At 41.2% G+C, this 24,023-nt stretch overlaps 1 protein-coding gene and 1 pseudogene across 3 annotated transcripts in view; one reads left to right on the top strand and one right to left on the bottom strand.

Moving 5' to 3' along the window:
• Positions 1-17,155, bottom strand: part of SCAP (SREBF chaperone) — an 80,662-nt gene extending 63,507 nt beyond the window's left edge. For all 3 annotated transcript variants that reach the window (XM_046653434.1, XM_046653444.1, XM_046653453.1), the window contains exon 1: positions 17,027-17,155. The gene's annotated coding sequence lies outside the window, so the exon portion shown is untranslated. The remainder of the gene's footprint in view (positions 1-17,026) is intronic.
• Positions 1,181-1,304, top strand: LOC124231439 (uncharacterized; annotated as a pseudogene).
• Positions 17,156-24,023: the final 6,868 nt, after the last annotated feature.

Genomic DNA, 24,023 nt, shown 5'->3' with positions numbered 1-24,023 from the left:
TTTATTTATTTATTTATTTATTTATTTATTTATTTATTTATTTATTTTTTAAAGAATGGTGATTTCTGCTGGTTGGAGCTTCCACATTCTTTTTTCCTTTTTTTAAAGATTTTATTTTTCCGGAGCCGGCCCAGTGGCACAGCAGTTAAGTGCACACGTTCTGCTTTGGTGGTCCAGGGTTCACCAGTTTGGATCCCAGGCGTAGACATGGTACCACATGGCAAGCTATGCTGTGGTAGGCATCCCACATATAGAGTAGAGGAGGATGGGCACAGATGTTGGCTCAGGGCCAGTCTTCCTCAGCAAAAAGAGGAGGATTGGCATCAGTTAGCTCAGGGCTAATCTTTCTCAAAAAAAAAAAAATTTTACTTTTCCTTTTTCTCCCCAAGAGACCTGGTACATAGTTGTGTATTTTTAGTTGTGGGTCCTTCTAGTTGTGGCATGTGGGATGCCACCTCAGCACAGCTTGATGAGCGGTGCCATGTGTGCGCCCAGGATCCGAACTGACGAAACCCTGGGCCGCTGCAGCAGTGCACGTGAACCTAACCACTCGGCCACAGGGCCAGCCCTAATTTTTTTTTTTTTTTGAGGAAGATTAGCCCTGAGCTAACTGCTGCCAACCCTCCTCTTTTTGCTGAGGAAGACTGGCCCTGAGCTAACATCCGTGCCCAGCTTCCTTGACTTTATATGTGGGATGCCTGCCAGAGCATGGCTTTTGCCAAGTGGTGCCATGTCCACACCCAGGATCCGAACCAGCAAACCCTGTGCCGCTGAGAAGTGGAACGTGTGAACTTAACTGCTGCGCCACCAGGCTGGCCCCAGAGCTGGGTTTTTTTAAAAAGATGAACAATACTGACAACCCTACAACTAGACTCACCAAGGAAAAAAGAGAGAGGACTCTAATAAATAAAATCAGAAATGATAGGGCTGGCCCTGTGGCTGAGTGGTTAAGTTCGCACACTATGCTTCAGTGGACCAGGGTTTCACTGGTTGAGATCCCGCGCATACACCTAGCACTGCTCATCAAGCCATGCTAAAGTGGCATCCCATATAGCTCAACTAGAAGAACCTACAACTAGAATGTACAACTATGTACTGGAGGCATTTGGGGAGAAAGAAAAAAAAAAGAAGATTGGCAACAGATGTTAGCTCAGGTGCCGATCTTTGAGAAAAAACAGTCAGCTTTGCTGCAGTGGCAGTATCGTAACCAATGAGGTTTATCTGAGGCGCGATTACTGCTAAGTGAAAAAAAAGTCAATATGAATTTTTTTTAAAGAAAGGAAGGAGGAGACATTATAACTGATACCACAGAAATACAAAGGATCATCAGAGACTACTATGAACAATTATATGCCAATAACTTTCACAATCTATAAGAAATGGATAAATTCCTAGAAACATACAACCTACCAAGACTGAATCATGAAGAAACAGAAAATCTGAACAGACTGATTACCAGTAAGGAGATTAAATCAGTAATCCAAAACCTTCCAAAAAGCAAAAGTCAAGGACCAGATGGCTTTACTGGAGAATTCTACCAAACTTATAAAGAAGAATTAATACGCAATCCTTCTCAAACTCTTCCAAAAAAATGAAGAGGAGGGAACAGTTCTAAACTAATTTTACAAGGCCAGCATTACCCTGATACCAAAGTCCAACAAGGACACTACAAGAAAAGAAAATTACAGGCCAATATCTCTGATGAATACAGATGGAAAATACCTAAAAAAAAAATAGCAAACTGAATCCAAGGGCATATTAAAAAGATCTTACACTACAATAAAGTTAGATTTATTCCTGGTGTGCAAAGATGCTTCGACATACACAAATCAATAAACATGATACACCACATTAACAGAATAAAGGATAAAAATTATATGATCATCCCAATAGATGTAGAAAAAGCATCTGACAAGATTCAACACTTTTCATGCTAAAAACTCTCAACAAATTGGATATAGAAAGACTGTACCTCAACATGATAAAAGTCATATATGAGAGGCTCACAGCTAACATCATACTCAATAATGAAAACTGAAAGCTTTTTCTCTAAGAGCAGGAACAAGACAAGGGTGCCCACTTTTGCCACTTCTACTCAATATAGTACTGGAAATCCCAGCCAGAGCAATTAGGTAAGAAAAAAAATATTCAAATTGGAAAGGAAGAAGTAAAACTGTCTACAGATAACTTGATTTTATGTTCTAAACTCCACCAAAAAACTGTTAGAACTAATAAATTCAGTAAAGTTGTAAAAGGATACAAAAATCACTATACAAAAATCAATCGTGTTTCTATATGCTAACAACAAACTATCAGAGAAAGAAATTAAGAAAACAACCCCATTTACAATAGCATCAAAAAGAATAAAATACTTAGCAATAAATTTAACCAAGGAGGTGAAAGACCTGCATACTGAAAACTGTAAGACATTGATGAAAGAAATTGGGGAAGACACAAATAAATGGAAAAATATCCTATGCTCACTAGTTAGAAGATTAATATTGTTAAAATATCCATACTACCCAAAGCAATCTACGGATTCAATGCAATTTGTATCAAAATTCAATTGGTATTTTTCACAAAAAACAGAAAAAAATATTCCTAGAATTCGTATGAAACAAAAGACCCCAAACAGTCAAAGCAATCTTGAGAAAGAACAACAAAGCTAGAGGCATCATACTTTCTGATTTCAAACTACATTAAAAAGCTATAGTAATCAATAGTATGATACCAACATGAAAACAGACATATAACCAATGGAACAGAGTAGAGAGCCCAGATAGAAACCCACACATGCAGAGTCAACTAATCTTTGACAAGGGCACCAAGAATACACAATGGGGAAAAGACAGTCTCTTCAATATATGGTGTTGGGAAATCAGGATAACCACATGCAAAATAATGAAACTGGATCCTTATCCTTTACCACTCAAAAAATTACCTCAAATGCATTAAAGACTTAAATGTAAGATCCCAAGTCATAAAAGTCCTAAAAGAAAACGCACAGAAAAAGCTCCTTGACATCGGTCTTGGCAATGATTTTTGGATACGACACCAAAAGCACAGGCAAAAAGAGAAAAAATAAACAAATAGTACTACATCAAATTAAAAAGCTTCTGCACAGCAAAGGAATTAATCAACAAAACGAAAAGGCAACCTACGGAACAGGAAAAAATATTTGCAAACCATATATTTGATAAGGAGTTAATATCCAAAACATATAAGGAAGTTATATTACTCACTGGCAAAAAAATAATAATAACTCAATTAAAAAATGGGCAAAGGATCTGAACAGACATTTTTCCAAAGAAGACATACGAACGTCCAACACGTACATGAAAAAGTGTTCAACATCACTAATCATAAGAGAAATGCAAATCAAAACCACAATAGAGATACCACCTCATACCTGTTAGGATGGCATTTATAAAAAAGACAACAGATAACACATGTTGGCAAGGATATGGAGAAAAGGGAACCCTTGTACATGGTTGGTGGGAATGTAAATTGGTACAGCCATTATGGAAAACAATAAAGAGGTTCCTCAAAAAATTTAAAACAGAACTACCATATGATCCAGCAATCCCACTTCTGGGTATATACCCAAGGAAACAAAATCATTATCTTGAAGAGATATCTGCACACCCATGTTCACTGCAGCATTATTCACAATAGCCAAGAAAGAACCTAACTGTCCATCAACAGATAAATGGGTAAGACAATGTAGTGTATACACACACACATATGTATGTTGTGTGTATATATATATACATATATATATATACACAATGAAATATTATTCATCCATGAAAAATAAAGAAATCCTGCCATTTGCAACAACATAGAAGAACCGAGAGAACATGATGCTAAGAGAAATCAGCCAAAGAGAACAAGATAAATACTGTATAATCTCACTCATATGTGGAATCTTAAAAAACAAAACAAAACAAAAAAGTGTCAAACTCAGAGAAACAGAGAGTAGAATGGCTATTACCAGGGGCTAGAGGGTAGGGGAGATGGGGAGATGGCTGGTCAAAGGGTAGAAGCCTTCAGTTATAAGATGAATAAGCTCTGGGGGTCTAATGTACAGCATGGTGACTGGAGTGAATAATACTGTTGTACCTGAAATTCACTAAGAGAATACAAGCATACCTCAAAGATACTCCGGGTTCAGTTCCAACCACTACAATAAAGTGAACATCGCAATAAAACAAGTCAACAAACTTTGTGGTTTCCCAGTGCTTATAAAAGTTATGTTTACACTATACTGGAGTCTCTTAAGAGTGCAAGAGCATTATGTCTAAAAAAATATATACATATCTTAATTAAAAAATACTTTATTGTTAAAAAGTGTTACCCATAATCGGAGCCTTCAGGAGGTTGTAATGTTTTTGCTGGTTGAGGGTCTTGTAAAAAACACAGTATCTGCAAAGCACAATAAAACAAACTGCAAAAAAAGGAGGTATGCCTGTAGGCTGTAAGCATTCTCACTACATACAAAAAAGGTAACTATGTGAGGGGATGGACATGTTAATTAACCTGATTGTGGTAATCATTTCACAAAGTATATATATGTCAAATCATCATGTTGTATACTTTAAATATATATACAATTTTACTTGTCAATTATACTTCAATAAAGCCAAAAAAATTAAATAAAACAACTTTAATAAGAATAGACAGACATTTAGCAAATATTTATATACTGATTTACATTTAAAATACATATAGTAAGGGCCGGCCCCGTGGCTGAGTGGTAAAGTTCGCGCGCTCCGCTGCAGGCGGCCCAGGATTTCGTTGGTTCGAATCCTGGGCGCGGACATGGCACCGCTCATCAAGCCACGCTGAGGTGGCATCCCACATACCACAACTAGAGGGACCCACAACTAAGAATACACAACTATGTACCTGGGGGCTTTCGGGAGAAAAAGGAAAAAAATAAAATCTTAAAAAAAAAAAAATACATATAGTAAGATACAAACTTCAACTACATATTTACATCCTTCTCAACCTCAAAGCTAAAATTAAGGCCATACACACATCTAATTACGTACATTACAAGAATTCCCACTAAAGTCAGAGGCCAAATGAGGCTATGCACTTAACCACTATTTACTACTGTTGCGAAGATACCAGCTATCACAATTTAGGCAACAGAAAGAAAACACAGCTATACCACTGGAAAATAAAAGGTAATAAAATTATCAGTATTTGAAGAAGATATTATTATATATCTAGAAAATCCAAGAGAACCCATTGAAAACCTTTTACAGTTGATAAAACAATCAGGTAAGGTGGTGAAAATTAATATACAGAAATCAATGCCTTCACAGACATCATCAACAAGTAGGTAGAAGATATACTGTTTCAATAACCCCAAAAACAAACAAAGAAAAAAGATCTGAGAATAAACTTAACATGAAATGCCAAGAAATCTCTCAAACTCTGAGGGACATAAAAGAAGACTTGAACAAAGAGAAAGGCATGCAATCATCTTAGTGGGGAAGATATCGCCAAAATGTCACTCTTCCTACATTAACCTAAAAATGTAACACAGTCCCAATAAAAACAAACAGGACTTTTTTCAACTAAACAAACTTATTTTAAAGTTCATACAGGAAAACAAAAATAGCCAGAAAAGTTCTGAAGATTAAAGGTAATGAATGAGAATTACTTTTACCAAATATCAAAACGATAAAGCTAGATGGGGGCTGGCCCCATGGCCGAGTGGTTAAGTTCGTGCGCTCCGCTGCAGGCGGCCCAGTGTTTCGTTGGTTCGAATCCTGGGCGCGGACATGGCACTGCTCATCAAACCACGTTGAGGCAGCGTCCCACACGCCACAACTAGAAAGACCCACAACGAAGAATATACAAGTATGTACTGGGGGGCTTTGGGGAGAAAAAGGAAAAAAAAATAAAATATTTAAAAAAAACGATAAAGCTGGAGTAATTAAAATGATGTGGTATTAACGCGTAAATACATGAATTGATGTATAGAATAGAAAGTCCAGAAATAGACCCAAATGTACCTGATATGTGGCAAAGTACATCATATGCAGTAAATGATAAAGAATATTTAAACAAGTGGGAGAAAGATGAATTGTTCAATAAAACGTGTTGCAACAAATGGGTGGCCATTTGGGAAGAAATTAAGTTGGACCCACACCTAACACCAAAATAAATTCCACATGGATAAAAGATTTAAAGGTAAAAAAAAAAATGAAATATAAAATGTGCTTTAAGAAACCAGAAGATAATTTTCATATTCCTCTACTTCAGGGATCTTTCTAGGTATGACAGAGAACTCAGATGCCTTAAAAGGTCAATAAACATGACCTGAGTAAGAACCAAAATTTTTTCATGACAAAACCATCCTAAGTAAGATAAATAACAATATGGAAAAATATAACTGCCATTCATATGACTGACAAAGTGCTAATTATTTCATATATAAACAATTTTTACAAAATCAATTTAAAAAATACCAAAGCCCAAAAGAAAACTGGGTAAAGAATACAAACAGCTTTTTCACAGAAAAGAGAAATGGCCTTTCAACCTTATTGCAACAAGAGAGAAACAAATAAACAAAAAAACTATCCCTGATATAACATGAACGTTCATTCTATTATTCTTTTAACTTTTCTGTAGGTTGAACTTAGAAGTTTGGGGGGAAAAATCTAAACAAATTATTTTTTCACCTATCAAATTGGCAAAGATGAAACTGTGTGGTACCACAGTGCTGGTGAGGGTGTGAACAAACAGGCACTGCCACACACAGCTGAGAAGCATACGCGGACAAAACCTCTATGGTGGTTTATCTAGTGAGAACTATCAAAATTACAAAAGCACATACTCACCAACCCAGCACTCCTGCCTCTGGTAAGTGATGGACAGATACATTTGGCCACACGTGGACTGATGCATATAGAAGGTTACTCGGTGTTGTCTACACTAGCAAAATTTAAAACACCTTACACATCCATCAATAAAGCTCTGACTAACTTAAATTAAGGTACCTCCTGCCAATGGAATATTATCCAGTTGTAAAGACAATGAGAAAGCTCTTATGTATTGATAATGAACTATCACAGAGAAAAAAGCACGGAGTATAGGGTGCTACTTTCATGTAAAAGAAAAGACTCTTGTATTTGTATTAGGCACAGAGCACCCCTGAAGGGACACTCGAGAACTGGTAACACTGGCTGCCTCTGGGGAGAGGATCTGGCGGCCATGGGCAAGAAAGAAGGGAAACTTTCTCATGTATACTCTGTCGTACCTTTTGAATTTTGTGCCATGTGAATGTATTACTGCACTGAAAAGCTAAAATTAAAACATGATGAATAAAGCTGCTCTGTGGAATAGCAGGCTCCTTGTCTTAAGTTTCTGTAACTGTGTATTTCCCCCCTGCCCTGTGTCCATTGTGCCTCTCGGCCTCCCCTAATTGACTAGTCCCGCTCGGGAGAAGGTCACAGCTGAATTGCCTTTGTGCTCCCTAGAGCATCCAGTACCTTGTTTGGTACACAGCGGAAAGTCGCTGTAAGTCTCTTCCCTGTGCTAAACTAGTCCACTGGTGCAAACAATTAATCTTCGGGGGAAAGAAAGTTTTCCTAAAAGCTGCTTTGCAAAGTGGACCAATGATCAGGACAGGAAATTCTGCTTCTCTAAGCATCAAAATTAGCCAAATAAGCTGGAAGAATTTTCAGCAGACCAAGTTAACAGTACTGAAAAAAGACAGGGATTTCAGTTAACGAATGAAAGCTGATTTCAGAGAAGTGGAGGCTTGAAAACACACATATTCACGGGGATGATTATTGCCACATTTAGAATAATTGTTGGGATGGCACAGCAACACTCATATTGAAGGAAGAGCAAATTAAATTAATTGGTTGCGATAGTCATCACAAATAACCATGTACATGATGCTCACCTTCATAACTGAATATCAACAAACTTACTAAAGATTTTCTTCCACAATGCCAGCTACCTACATTCTTATTCCCTCTTGATCTGGTCAGGAATGACTAACAAAGGGATTGAACTGACCACTGCTATGAATGTGGGCAAAGAATCTGTTTTAAAGCTAGAAACAACCTGGGAGTCCAATGCGGCAGGCCCTGTTTTCACAAGATAAGATCTTTGGCCCAGGGGAGGGTGCCCTCAGCCTCAGTCCCAGCAGGTGCAGGTAGGAACATGGCCAGAGCCAGCCTCCTGCTCTCAGCCACACATGGTCACATCCAGGCCACAGAGGACGGATGCCCATTGCCTGGTTTCCTGACAGAAGTATGGTCTGCTGGAGAGCACGAGAGTTCTGGAGAGTTTACCCAAAGTGGAGGTGTGATGAGCCTCTACTTTATTACTATCTCAAAAGCTTTTAGGGGCCGGCCCCGTGGCCGAGTGGTTAAGCTCACACGCAGTGCTTCGGCAGCCCAGGGTTTCGCTGGTTCGGATCCTGGATGCAGACATGGCACCGCTCATCAGGCCATGTTGAGGTGGCATCCCACATGCCACAACCAAAAGGATCCAAAACTGAAAATACACAACTATACCAGGGGGCTTTGGGAGAAAAAGGAAAAATAAAATCTTTTGGGAAAAAAAAGCTTTTAATATGTCTCTTGGGAGATGGTTCCATTCCAAACACAAAACGTGCAAAAAGGGCTGTTCGTGAGAGGAAAAATGGCAAAGAAGAGAGCAAAGAGATGAGGTTCACCTGGGGCCCTTCTCCCTGGGACCATCTTTTCAACAAATAGCGCTAATAAAACTGGACTGCCACATACGAAAGAGTTAAGTTGGACCCTTACCTTGTACTATACACAAAAAGTAACTCAAAACGGATTGCAGACCCAAATGAAGAGTTAAAACTATAAAATTCTTAAAAGATAACATCGGGGGAAAGTTTCATTATATTAGATTCAGCAAGGATTTCTTGAATATGACACCAAAAGCAGAGGCAACAAAAGAAATAGAAATAATCCTAAAATTCATATGAGGCAAAAAAGAGCTAAGAATATACAATGGAGAAAGGAAAGTGTCTTCAATAAATGGTGCTGGGAAAGCTGGACAGCCACATGCAAAAGAATGAAAGTAGACCATAATCTTTCGCCATACACAAAAGTTAACTCAAAATGGATCACAGACTTGAAGGTAAGACGTGAAACCATAAAACTCACAGAAGAAATTATAGGCAGTACACTCTCTGACATTGGTCTTAGAAGGATCTTTTCAAATACCAAGTCTACTCAAGCAAGGGAAACAAAAGAAAAAATAAACAAGTGGGACTACATCAGGCTAAAGAGCTTCTGCAAGGCAAAGGAAATCAGGAATAAAACAAAAAGACAACCCACCAACTGAGAGAAAATATTTGCAATCATATATCCAACAAGGGGTTAATCTCCAAAGTACATAAAGAACTCACACAACTCAACAACAACAAAAAAAACAACTCAATCAAAAAACAAGGAGAGGATATGAACAGACATTCTTCCAAAGATATACAGATGGCCAGTAGGCACATGAAAAGATGTTCAACATCACTAATCATCAGGGAAATGCAAATCAAAACTACACTAAGATTATCACCTTATACCTGTTAGAATGGCTATAAACACCAAGACAAAAAATAACATTCTGGAGAGGATGTGGAGGAAATGGAACCCTCACACGCTGCTGGTGGGAATGCAAACTGGTGCAGCCACTATGGAAAACAGTACAAAGATTTCTCAAAAAGTTAAAAATAGAAACACCATATAATCCAGCTATCCCACTACTGGGTATTTATCCAAACAACTTGAAATCAATAGTTCAAGGAGACTTACGCACCCCTTTGTTCATTGCAGCATTATTCACAATAGCCAAGAAGTGAAAGCAACCCAAGTGCCCATCGACTGATGAATGGATAAAGAAGATGTGACATATATATACAATGGAATACTTCTCAGCCATAAAAAAAAGACAAAATCGCCCCATTCACGACAACATGGATGGACCTTGGGGGTATTATGTTAAGTGAAATAAGCCAGATAGAGAAAGACAAACACCATATGATTTCGCTCATATGTGGAAGACAAACTAACACATGAACAAAGAGAACAGATTAGTGGTTACCAGAGGGGAAGGGGGTTGGGAGGTAGGCATAAGGGGTAAACGGGCATGTTTATATGGTGACTGACAAACAATAACGTTCAACTGGAATTTCATGATGTTATAAATTATTAAGACCTGAATAAAATACAGCAATAAAAAAGTAAATAAATAAACCACTACAATGAGATAGTACCTCACATCCATTAAGATAACTACTATCAAAAAAACAAAGGGGCCAGCCCTGTGGCTCAGCGGTTAAGTTTGCACATTCCACTTCAATGGCCCAGGGGTTTGCCAGTTCGGATCCTGGGTGCAGACCTAGTACTGCTCACCAAGCCATGCTGTGGCAGGCGTCCCACATACAAAGTAGAGGAAGATGGACACAGATGTTAGCTCAGGGCCAATCTTCCTCAGCAAAAGAAGAGAAGGATTGGTGGTAGATGTTAGCTCAGGGCTAATCTTCCTTGGAAAAATAAAGAAAAAAAGAAAAGAACAAGTGTTGGCAAGGACATGGAGAAATTGGAATGCTTGTGCATTGCTGGTGAGAAGTTAAAATGGCACAGCCTCTGTGGAAAACAGTATGGTGGTTCCTAAAAAGTTATTCATAGAATTACCATATGATGTAGCAATTCCACTTCTCTATTTACCCAAAAGAATTGAAAACAGAGACTCAAACAAATACTTGTACACCCATGTTCATAACAGCATTATTCACAATAGTCAGAAGGTGGAAACAACCCAAATGTCCATGAATGGATGAATGGATAAACGAATTTGGTATATTATACCATGGAATATTATCCAGCCTTAAAAGGAAGGAAATTCTCGTTAGTTCGAATCCTGGACACGGACATGGCACTGCTCATCACACCACGCTGAGGCAGCGTCCCACATACCACAACTAGAAGGATCCACAACGAAGAATATACAACTATGTACTGGGGGGCTTTGGGGAGAAAAAGGAAAAAATAAAATCTTAAAAAAAAAAAAAAAAAAAAAAGGAAGGAAATTCTGACACATGTATCTACCATAATAAAAAAATTGAACAGCAAAAGAAAGAACGAGTACACAGGAAGGCACAGGGGAAGGCAGGACTCAGAGAGATTCAACTATACAAAAAAAATAAAAGGAACATGGAGAAAAAGGAAGCCTCATACACTGCTGATGGGAATGTGAACTGGGGCAGTCACTGCAGAAAACAGTATGGAGATTTCTCAAAAAATTAAAAATAGAAATACCATATGATCCAGCTATTCCACTACTGGGTATTTATCCAAAGAACTAAAAACACTAATTCGAAAAGATATACGCACCTCTAATGTTCACTGCAGCATTATTCACAATATCAGTGCAACATAAGTGCCCATCAATGGATGAATGTATAAAGATGATGTGGTATATACACACAACTGAATATTACACAGCCATAAAGAAAGATGAAATCTTGCCATTTTTGACATCATGGACAAACCTTGAGGGTACTATGCTAAGCAAAATAAGTCAGCCGGAGAAAGACAATTACCACATGACTTTACTCATATGTGGAAGATAAACAAATACACAGACACACAGAACAGACTGGTGGTTACAGAGGGGAACGGGACAGGGGAAGGACAAAAGGAGTAAAGGGGCACATGTGTATGGCGATAGATGGCAACCACTTTTGGTGGTGAGCATGATGCAGTCTATACATAAGTCAAAATATAACAATATGCACCTGAAATTTACATAATGCTATAAACCAATATGACTTTGATTTAAAAAAAGGAAATAAGGCTAAGAACAAAGATTTGGCTATAAGTATATAATCATAGTAATGTTTAGAATATGGATGAAATGTGCTATATATTTTACAGTAAAATCTGAGACAAAGAGCAAAATATCTAGCCATTAAAAACAATGTTATAAGCCAGAAGGAAGGTTAATATAGAAAGAACAAGCAAAAGGATTCTGAATACAAGCTGGACTCTCAGCTCCCTAGTGGCCAAGGCAAAGAGGGAAACATTACTGATACAGTTCACAGTATACTTTAGACAAAATCAAACAGTGGCTCAAAAGAGAGGCACTGGACCTGAAGGGAATTTCTAATTGGCCTCACAGATTTTCTTGGAGACTTTTTGTATAGATTTCAATGCAAGCTGATGGGGCCATGCAAAGCTAAATTTAGTAAAGAGTAACCGGAAGAGCGGCCAGAATTGGTCCAGCTTCACCCAAAGACAAAATACTGCCTAGAATGGGTGCATTGAAGCACCATCCAGTACAGGCCCATGGATGTTCCTTCTCACAGTTGAGCTTGGGATGGCTTTGGGAGGTCAAGAACTCAAGATCATCCTTCCTGACAAGAATATGATATACAATATTCTCCGCTCCCTGCTAAAGACAGGTCTTGATGTTTTTAACAGTCACTGTCACTGGGGTGACAAATCCAAATGAACGTCAAACCCAGCCAGGGCTCAACCCAGAGAGAAGAGACCTAGTCACCCCAGGGAGCTGAGGTGGCATAAACATGAGCTGGTAGAGGGAAGAAGGGTTAGGAGGGCCAGCTTAAGGCAGATCATGAGAGTTGGGAGAGTTACTAAAGATTGCTGGAGAGACTGTGACTGGAGACTTTCTGAGTGCTAGTTCAGTTTTCTGAAAGGTGCAACCCAAGCCCACAGCCAAATGCAGCAAGGTGGACTGGATGAGGCTGCGCAAAGGAGAAAGTTATTGGAAAACATAAAAGTAAGTGAGATTTTATGTTTTAAAAAACCAAACATGGGGGCCAGCTCAGTGGTACAGAGGTTAAGTTCACAGGTTCCACTTCAGCGGCACAAGGTTTGCCAGTTCGGATCCTGGGAGTGGACCTACACACCGCTTGTCAACCCCTGCTGTGGCAGGTGTCTCACATATAAAAAAAATAGAGGAAGATGGGCATGGATGTTAGCTCGGGGCCAATCTTTCTCAGCAAAAAGAGGAGGGGTGGCGGCAGATGTCAGGTCAGGACTAATCTTCCTCAAAAAAAAAAAACCCACCAAAAATGTTGTACAACAGTTTTTTACATGAAAGATGTTCACACAATAACATAGAAAATGGATACAAAAAGGTATGATCCCATTATATATACGGAGAGAGAAGAGAATGAGCAAGAAGCCTAAGAAGCCAGCTAGTGGTTACCACCAGGATGAGAGACTATTTAAACTATTAGAAACTATTTAATACATACATGTGTATGTATGTGTGTGCTTGCTAATTAATTTTTCTTAACTGTGGATGACTTGTATTAAAAAAAAAAAACAACTCAGGGCCAGCCCAGTGGCACAGTGATTAAGTTCACATGTTCCTCTTTGGCAGCCCTGGGTTTGCAGGTTCAAATCCCAGGCAGGGACCTACACATCACTCGTCAAGTCATGCTGTGCCGGCATCCCATAAACAAAAAATAGAAGACGACTGGCAACAGATGTTAGCTCAGTGCCAATCTTCCTCACTGAAAAGAAAAAAACCTAAAGTATAAGACTGACTGATGCTGATGGGATTCTGCACGAAACATATAAACACTGGCATCGTGCTCTGGTTTTAGGTGCCTAAGTATGGAGCCATGGCTCTCAAAGTATGGCTCCCCAGGCCAGCGGTATCTGCACCTGGTAACTTGTTTGAAAGTCAAATTCCAGGGCCTACCTCTGACCTACAGAATCAGCAACTCCAGTAAAACAAGCCCTCCAGGTGATTTTAATTTACACTAAAGTTTGAGAACCACTACTATGAAGTAATGATATCTCACCTAGATAAAAATAGCTTCCCTAGTTAGGAAAATATATTTCTTGCTCAAAACCCATTCTGTTATTCTAACCTACTTCCTGAACAAATACTAATCAATGGAATAGTAAAATGATAAGCTGGAAGGTGATAAGATATTTTTCAAATTAGGTAGAATTCTGAAACTGCTCATTTTGAGATAATGTACCAACCACTGCAGTGGAATGAACTAAAAAAAAAAAATCAAATCTAGCTTGTAAAAAGTGATAAGGAGGGGCTGGCCCCATGGCCGAGTGGTTAAGTTCGCACACTCCGCTTCAGCGGTCCAGGGTTTCGCTGGTTCAGATCCTGGGCGCGGACATGGCACCGCTCATCAGGCCATGCTGAGGCGGCATCCCACATGCCACAACTAGATGGACCCATAACTAAAATATACAACTATGTACTGGGGAGACTTGGGGAGAAAAAACAGGGAAAAAAAAAAAAGATTGGCAATAGTTGATAGCTCAGGCGCCAATCTTTTAAAAAAAAATGATAAGGAATCAAAATAGTTGAAATTTCAACATTTAGATGTCTTGAAAATACTCTAAAGTTGGGGAATGGCACAAATACAATTATTACAACTACCATATTTGTGTAGTCTGACTTCCAACTGAAATTAACGTCTTTAAAATAGAAGAGGTTCAATAAAATTTAACTTCTAAAAGGCTATATCAGTCACTATAGCTTCAAACTTAAGCTCAGTGCTATATCTGTGACATGAAGACTGTAGAAATGTCAGATCCTCTTTCCTACTCGTGACTGCAATTTTTTAAATAATTTATAACTGGTTATTAATATGAAATGCCATTCTTTCTGATTATGTGGAATTACAGTGAACTTCACTAGACTTTCAACTCAGGAACAAATGGTTAGCACAATGCCTTACACAACTTACGCATTCAGAAACCACTAAATATCAAATAACCAGTGGTTACCAAATGTTTTTCATTATGAATCCCCAACAACAAAAATCTGAGTATACATCCCCAATATATGCATATTTATGTATAAATTATATATGTACTACTGTGATAATATAGTGCACATTATAAACTACATAATAAAAATGAAGTAAGGCTGAAATAAACACGAAGGTCAGTTTTAATTTTTTTCCCCGAGACCCACATGCACCCTTGATGCTTGCACCCTCCCCTCTTGGACTCCACTGCAAAGCTGATGTATGCAACCCTGCAACTACTCTCCAGCAGTGCCCCTGACCACTCAGGTGGAAGCTGTCAAATGCAGTGGCCAAACTGCTGTCTCCTTCCTGAGTTCCATCACCTCTGAGCCAAGTCCACGACACAGGCTCCTCCCTTCACCTCTATCACCTTCTTCTGTTACCTCTCACCTGGCAACGCGCAACGCAGACGACCCGTGAAGCCAGCAAGTACAAGAACAGCACAAAGCATGGACTCTGTTGTCAGACAAACCTGGGTTTACGCCTGGGCTCTGCCTCTAACTCACTAGGTGACCCAGGGCCAGTCAGATAACATCTCTAAAACTCACCAGTAAAGGGGGTGACAACAGTATCATCTTGCCTGGTTATTACGATGATGAAGTGAGATAAGCTATTATTACAGCACCTAGCACAGGACCTAGACAGCACAAGTGCTCAACAAATATTCTACCCAGAATTATTACTTCAGGTGGCAAAAGAAGTCCCCTGGACTTTGAGTCATCAGCCAACTCAGGAAGGGACCAAGTTACAGTGGAAGTAGCTCAGGTGGTACAGTCAGGCACATCTGGTGTAAAGGCCTGATCCACCACTTCTAAGCTGGGCAATCCTGAGAACCTAGTTTCTCCATGAGGGGCAGTCTTCTCACCTGTTCCTTGTGAGTGATGACACAAACCATATATGTAGCACCCGTCAGAGCCAGTAAAACTACCACTAGTGGCCAGCAAATGGCCACCAAAGCGAGGGTAAGCAAAGAGCACATAAAGCCAAGTGTCATTCCAGGGTCCTTGGGACACAGTCACGTGCATGGCTAGATACTAAGAGAGTAAGCATCCCTAAAGTCTACTGCCAAGTGTTAATAAATGCATGTGTACTGAACTCCACAGGTACGGTCTGCTGCCCACTAGACGGTGTTCTTGCTCATATATGACCTCAGGCAAGGCACAATATTTATGCCTCCATTTTCTACTCATAAACTAGGAGTAGACTTTTGACCCACCTCACAACAGCAAACTAATCTAGATGATTGGGGTGGGGGTGATTATAAAGAACACAGAGACCTCTGGAGAGGGGTTGTTTCTGCCACAACAGCAAAAGAAAAGAGAGCTCTCAAACACCAAATTAGTTCATAATAAATGAAAAGTAATTCTTTCAATTTCAAGCTATTGCCAAAAAAATTAATATGGAAATATATTTATACATATTTTGTGTTTTTTAAATCATGGGCCCAGTGGGAATGCTGCCAATGTGTAAAACACCTAACACCTAAACTATATGTCCTTTTCACAAGAATTATTACAAAATCCTCAGAAAGAGTTTAGTCACACAGCTCTGTCACCATAGAACGTGGGGCGGTAGGTGGCCCAAACTCGGGGGAATTAGTTCCCCCACAGGGACTCAGTGCCCCCTTCAGCCAAGAGCATTTCCACCTGGACCCCTTTCTGCGATTCAGTCTGGATCCAGGGCTCCCTGCAACTAATGCTATCGTGACATTATAATCCTGTACGATATACTAAGGTAATACACCCACCCAGAAGTAAACAGAGACAACACGAGTGAGCAAAGTAAGGGTTTGAGCAAAAGAGAAAAGTAGAAACCAAACAAAACCCAAAGAAGCTATGCGTTGCCTCTCAATTAGATCTTCCCTAAGAGGCAGGAGCGGACAGCATGTTCTCGCCCGCACCATGGAAAACCCAGACAGCCCAAAAGCAGGTTCTAGAACCGACAGCTTCCCAGGTGACGGCGGGGCCAGTGGGCATAACGGCGCGGCCCCCTCTCCAAGCAGAGGTCACCCCGGGCCAGGGGTGGGCGCGCGGTGGGGGTGGGGACGCGGCGGCCTGGTCCCGTCTCCGGGCTGCCGTCTCCGTCTCCGGCCCAGCCCGGCCCATGCGGCTGCTGGACAGCGCCCACGCCTGCGCGCCCGCGCCCCCGGCGGCCCCCATGCCGGAACTCCCAGGCCGCGCGGCAGGAGGCCCGAGACCGGATCCGCGGCGGTACCTGTGGCAGCAGCAGCAGCTCCCAGGCTCCGGCGGCGGCGGCAGGGCGCGGCGTGCGCGCTCCCGGGCCGCAGTCCGGTGCGTGGCGCCCGCCCCCTCTCTCCTGGACGCCCGGCGCCCGCGCAGCTCTCCGCCCCTTCACCTCTCACCTCCTACCTTTCCCCTCCCACCCCCACCGCCGTCCGCACGTGCTCCCAGCGGCGCGCGCATGCGTAGTCGAGCCCCGCCCGGGCTCGCGTTTGCCCCCTGTCGGAAGCCAGTCACACAACCCTAGGGGAGGAAAAGGCGGCGGTGCAGGGCAGAGCCGGGCGGCCGAGGCGGGGCGTGAAGACGCGATAGGGCCCTAAGGACCGCACCAGGGCTTTTGACCACGGGTTCCGGATAATTATCAAGAACATGCACAAGATTCTCATGTTCCTTGTTTTATAACAACGAAAAATTTAAAGCAGCCCAGAGACAACAAATGCAGATGGGTCGAATAACTTACGTGCATAAAATGAGTTTCCCTACAGGCTTTTAAAAGGATTAGTTTTACGAATACTTACTGAAGTTGAAAGTTCTTGAAAGATGGTTCAAAATGAGTTGTAGAGTATGAACTCATTTTTGTTAAAAACAATCCCAGGAGAGGGGTCCGGGGTGACGCTGAGGTGTGGTCAGTGGATATCTCTGGGTGGAAGAGCATGGTGTTGGGTGTTTTCCATTTGCTGATTGACATTTAGCCATTTTCTACATAGAATGTGTATTTGTTGTAACAGCAAGAGCAACATCCACAGAGCGGTTACTCGTGTCGGGTGCTGAGCTGAGCACTGCACACTTCTCATCCCGCCTTCCCGAAAACCCCGAGGTCGGTCTTGTTATTGGGTCCCACATAAGGGGAAGGGGAGGCTTCCCCCGCGCTGGGGCGCTGTCCCATCCCGGGATGCTGCCCTTTGCGACTGCCGACCTTGATCACACCACCCCACGCCTTCGGGTACCCGGGTCTCGAGAGTCGGAGATCAGCCCCGCCCCACCCTGCTGCCCTAGGCCTGCGCAGCCGCTCAGCTCACCGGCACCAAGCCGGGCTACCTGCATAGGGCAAACCCTGCTCCTGCCCTCAAGCGCTGCGGCGCTGGATTTGCTTTAAAGTGCAGTATAGCCACAATGCAAGGCAAAAGTTAGAGGTGGCCCTTCAGGCAGCTCCAGCCGCCTTGTCCTTCCTGGGCCTCCTTTAGAGTGTAACCCCCTCCCTCAACCTTGTTCCCACTGGACTCTAGACCACCTCTCCAAGGCCGCCAATGTCTTGCCTCCCTTCCTGCCTACCACACTATTGTCACAGTGAAATTAAATAATAATGAGGACAACTGGCCTTGGCCCAAGTGACCTTTAAGATTATGCCCTGGGGGTCGGCCTGGTGGCCCAGCGCTTAAGTGTGCACGTTCTGCTTTGCGGACGGGGTGGGGGGGGGGGGCAGGTTCAGACCCCTGGTGGGGACATGGCACTGCTTGGCAAGCCATGCTGTGGCAGGCGTCCCACATATAAAGTAGAGGAAGATGGGCATGGATGTTAGCTCAGGGCCAGTCTTCCTTAGCAAAAAGAGGAGGATTGGCAGCAGATGTTAGCTCAGGGCTAATCTTCCTCAAAAAAAAGATCATGCCATGTATTCAAGGTCGGCTTTTGGCTTTAGATGAGAATTCTTACTCTCTTTTTTGTTATTTTTAGAGAAAGGCAACAACAGAGCAGTATGGGGAAGTCTTACATCCCTTACCCATCCTCATCGATCTCTTGAAATGCCATCATCCAGCCCCTGAGAAATCTTGGGCAAAAATGATCTCACTTCTCTGTCACGAGTTCCTCCCTGTCTCTCCATTGCCTCATTCCTTTGAGCAAATATAAAGTCTATGCAGTTTTTTAGTTTTCTGAGTGAACCTACCATGAGCCTGCACGACAGAGTCCCAATCCCTTCTTTTACTGCCAAGTTCCTACAAAGAATGTGGTTCCAAACTTGCCTCCCAGCACAATCATCTGGGGAATATTTAAAGTTAAACCGAGTCTTCCTGAGCCCTACCCTAGACCCACTGGACCAGAGCCTTCTCTTCAGAGAGGACCAGGAGCCTGGCTTTTCACAACCTCCACAGTGGGGACTTAATAGCCAGACTGTCTTTTGGGGACTGCTGTCACTCCCCTCACTCACCACCCCTCCCCTACCCGACCACACCACCAAACCTGTGTCTGCAGCGGACTGACCCTTTGCAAGGTCTAGACGCTTTCCTCCAAACACAAAAGCCCCCAAAACTGACAAGCACTTAGCTAAGAACTTCTGTGCTTGCAGCACAGCCGAGAATCCTCCACTGCCTGAGAACCAAGCGAGACCCTGTGGGGGAGCAGAGGCTCCAGGGCCCCTGGGAAAACTGCTACAGAACACCCCCCAATCAGTGGCCATGATTTTAGGGCTTCCCTTCCAACATTATGAAAAGAGGGAAAAGTTGAAAGAACCATGCAGTTAACAACTATATATCCTAGATTCTACAACTGTTAACGTTTCACTTAGTATCTCATATCTAGCTTTTAAAAAAATCTATCCCTTTATCCACCTGCCAATCATCTTACTTATTATGCATTTCCAGGTAAGTTGCAGGTACCTGATTTTAGTTTTTAAACATAATTCAGGTAGAACAGCTCCACATAGCTCTAGCTAAAGCTCAACCTTACTACAGATTGCTCCCCATGGGAATGATAAATTCAAAATTTTTAAAAACTAAATGGAGCTTAGAAATCTTTAAGAAGTGTTAATTCCAAGTACTTGAACTTGCAGTCTGGGCCAATCCTCATGACAATCTTGAAAAATAGGGGCTGGGCCTATTTCACAAATGAAAAAAGCTTCTTCAAGAGGAGAGATTTGCCCACGGTCACTCTGATAACTAACCGGGTGGCACAGTCTGGGCCCAGGACTCTGGGTTCCTGCTCAAGGCCCAGCTGCTTCGGCTTGTCATGGACACAGATAAGGATGTTTCATAATAATACAGTCTGTCTTTGAAATCGCTTGCACTAATAATGATGCTCAGTATGAATTAAGCAATAGTGACAGCAGCTGGCAACATGATAAAGTGGGAAGGACTGCTTCAAGGCCAGACTCCTTGGATTTGAATCCTGATTTTGATTCAGCTGCTCTGTGGCCAGGAAAATTAACTTAACCTCAGGGAACCTCGACTTAGGAGTCAGGTTCGAAGACACAACCAAGAACATCGACCTCTGTAGTATTCAAAAAAATTAAATCAGTGTGAACACATGTAAAATGTCTACATTCCAATAAACAGTAGCCATTCTAATAGCCATGATACAATCACTAAAAACATTTAAAATCTCCAACTTGTATTGATAGTCATTTATTGCCTTTACTACCTATCAAGTTCCTACCATGTGTCAGAGACCAGGGATATAAGACGTTAATTCCCTGAACTAGAGAGGTTGTCTTAGTGCATCTTTTTTTTTTTTTTTAAAGATTTTATTGTTTTCCTTTTTCTCCCCAAAGCCCCCCGGTACATAGTTGTATATTCTTAGTTGTGGGTCCTTCTAGTTGTGGCATGTGGGATGCTGCCTCAGCGTGGTTCAATGAGCAGTGCCATGTCCGCGCCCAGGATTCAAACCAAAGAAACACTGGGCCGCCTGCAGCGGAGCGCCAAACTTACTTAACCCCATTAGTGCATATCTTTAAACAAAACCTTACAGGCAATATGATAAGGGTTATGACAGAGGTCATAATAGCAACCATTAATAATGAAAACTATTGATTGTTAATCCTCATGCTGGCCTTTAGAGGCAGGTAAGATAAACCCCATTTTAAGGATGCAAAAACTGAAGCATCCAGAGCTTTAACAACTTGCCTGAGGTCACACAGGGGCAGCATCAAATGTCAATCTGCCCAACCCCAAAGCCCCTGAACTTCTGCCACTAAGCTTTCAAACGCTATGGGTGGAAGGGAGTTGGTTGGCAGGAAACCAAAGAGCAAGAATCACCAGAAGGATGCTGTGTGAGTGCCTCGTAAGATAAGAGTTTGCCAGATGATGAGAACAGCAGCAGTAGCTAATGCTTAAACCATGTACCAGGTCTACTTTGCCCATCATCACTTATTTGACCATGACAATCCTTTAAACCCCATAAAACAGGCACTAGTATCTCCTCATTTCGAAGATGATAAAACTGAAGCCTGGAGAGGTTAAATAACTTGAGTAAGGTAATTATAGTCGATTATTTCCTTGTTCTCTCTCTATAAGCGGATCATACACACAGCCCTGCCCATTGTCAAATGAGTGTGGTGCCTCCCGGCAGAGTGAGCGCCCTTCACCTCTGCCCTGTCAGCCTTGGCCACGTGTCTTGCTTTGGCCAATGGAGTGTGAGTGAACGTGACCTACACAGGTCTGGCAGAAGCTTTAAGAGCCAATGCTTGCGCGAATGAGCCTCTTGTTCTTTCCCTTAGCCGGGAGAACAGCAGTGCCACACTGGGACTGCTCCTTCAAACTGGGTCCCAGAATGAGAAGCCAGAGAGCAGAACAACAGCAATGACCCATAGCCCCCGACATGTAATGTCAGTGAAGAATGTTTGTTGTTCGAAATCTCTGGGATTTGGGGGCTATTTGTTACTACAGTAGAGCTGTAAGTGGCAGAGTCAGGATCCTAAGCTCAGTAGGTATAATTTACTTTTGTGAGGAAGAATTGTTCTGAGCTAGCATCTGCTGCCAATCTTCCTTTTTTTTTGCTTGAGGAAGATCAGCCCTGAGCTAACATCTGTACCAATCTTCCTCTATTTTGTATGTGGGGTGTCACCACAGCATGGCTTGATGAGTGCTGTAGGTCCACACCCGGGATCCGAACCCACCAACCCGGGCTACTGAAGAGAAGCACACTGGACTTAACCACTATGCCACAGGGCCAGCCCCCAGTAGTAAGAATACCATAACATTCACCCATTTGGGGCCAGCCCCAGTGGTCTGGTGAAGTTCAGCACGCTCTGCTTCGGTGGCCCGGGTTCAGTCCCTGGGCACAGATCTACACCACTCGTCTATCAGTGGCCATGCTGTACCTGTGGCTCATGTACAAGATAGAGGAAGACTGGCAACAGATTTAGCTCAAGGCAAATCTTCCCACCAAAAAAAAAAAAAAAAATTTCACCTGTTTTAAGTATACAATGATTTTTAGTATATGTATAGTGCAACAATCACCACAATCCAACTTTAGAACATTTTCATCATAGCAAAAAGAAACTTAGTGAAGTCACTTCCCATTCTCACCCCAGTTCCATGGAGTTGTGTAATATGTGGTCTTTTTGTGTCTGGCATAGTATTTTTGAGGTTCTTGCATGTTGCAGCATGTATCACTATTTCATTTCTTTTTATTGCCAAATAACATTCTGCTGTATGGCTATACCAAATTTTGCTTATCCATTAATCAGTTAATGGATATTTGGATTGTTTCCACTTTTTGGCTACTTTGAATACTACTGCTATGAACATCCACATTTGAGTGTTTATGTGGACATATGTTTTCATTTCTCTTGAGGAGATACTGAGAAGCAGAATTGTTGAGTCATATGGTAATTCCATGCTTAATCTTTTGAGGAATTACCAGACTGTTTTCCAAAATGGCTGCACCATTTTACATTCCCACCAGCAGTGTATGAGGGTTCCAATTTCTGCATATCCTTGCTAACATTTATAATTGTCAGTCTTTTTGATATAGCCATTTTAGTGATTATGTACTGGTACCTCAAGATGGTTTTAATTTGTATTTCCCTAATGGCTAATGACATTGAGCATCTTTTTACATGCGTGTTTGCCATTCTTATGTCTGCTTTGGTGAGATATCTAGTTAAATATTTTGCCTATTTTTTAACTGGGTTGTCTTATTAAATTAAGAGTTCTTTATATATTCTGGATACAAGTCTCTTATTGTATATATGACTTACAAATACTTTTTTGGAAAAACAAATAGAATGCTTAACTATTTCAGAAATAATACTAAAACTGACAAAACAAAGTAACCATAAATAAACACCAATAACAAAGTTTTTCTATCACTTCCAAAAAGTTACCTAACCTTGACCAATGCAACTCCTAACTTGGAATAAAAAGCACTAAGACTTTCAAAGCATATAAAAGGCAGGAATTTCCTCAACAGGGCTTATGAGGCATACGTGGGTCTAATGCTCAGAACTGACCAGGGTAACACAGATAAAAAAGTAGAGGCCATCTTCGCTGACAAATATAGATGGCTAAATATCACAATAATAAATAAATCTCAATAAATATTAATTTTTAAATCTTAGCAAGCCTAACATAAACAGGTCATAGAAAATACAACAAATACCAAGACAAGACTGTAAGAGAAATTCAAGGTTCATACAACAAAGAGAGGTGTTACCATGCTCACCACATCCACAGGAAAACAGTGCCATTACCTCAATGAGGCTGAGGAAGTCTACAGAATTCAATAATGATTACTGGGTAAACTCTTAACAAGGGGACAGGAGATTGAGGAGGAAGATTTCTTTCTCCTTTCCCTCTCCAAGCTTTTTTTTCCACCTGATTTGATAATTAATATATACATTTTAAAATTAAGGATTACTATATAAAATGCTTCTCATATCCTTAAAAACAGAAATTAGACAATACCTTCACACCACTCTTATTTAACAAATTTTAAATGCTGCTTAACGTTACTCAAGGGAAAAATAAGCGAATTTGGTATTATTATTTGAAGACGTTAACAATATCTAAAAAAAAGAAAATCTAAAAAATTCAAGAATCTCAATCAGGAAATTACTACAAGTAATAGTCTAGAAAAACTGTAGGAAGTAATAAATTTTAAAAAGTCAACTGCATTCCTATGTCAAAGACACCATAGAAAAATCAACAATATCAGATTAAGTCCTTTTCCAATAACAAAAAGTATTAAATAGGAGAGTATTAATTTCTTCATTAGTTTTTTTAAATAAAATTATACAACTACAATTTAAAAAAATGAGA

The sequence above is a fragment of the Equus quagga genome, chromosome 1, assembly GCF_021613505.1.
Source record: "Equus quagga isolate Etosha38 chromosome 1, UCLA_HA_Equagga_1.0, whole genome shotgun sequence".
NCBI classification, from domain to species: Eukaryota; Metazoa; Chordata; class Mammalia; order Perissodactyla; family Equidae; genus Equus; species Equus quagga.
The sequence above is the reverse complement of the archived record's forward strand: the minus strand, read 5'-3'. Positions and strand labels throughout refer to the sequence as shown.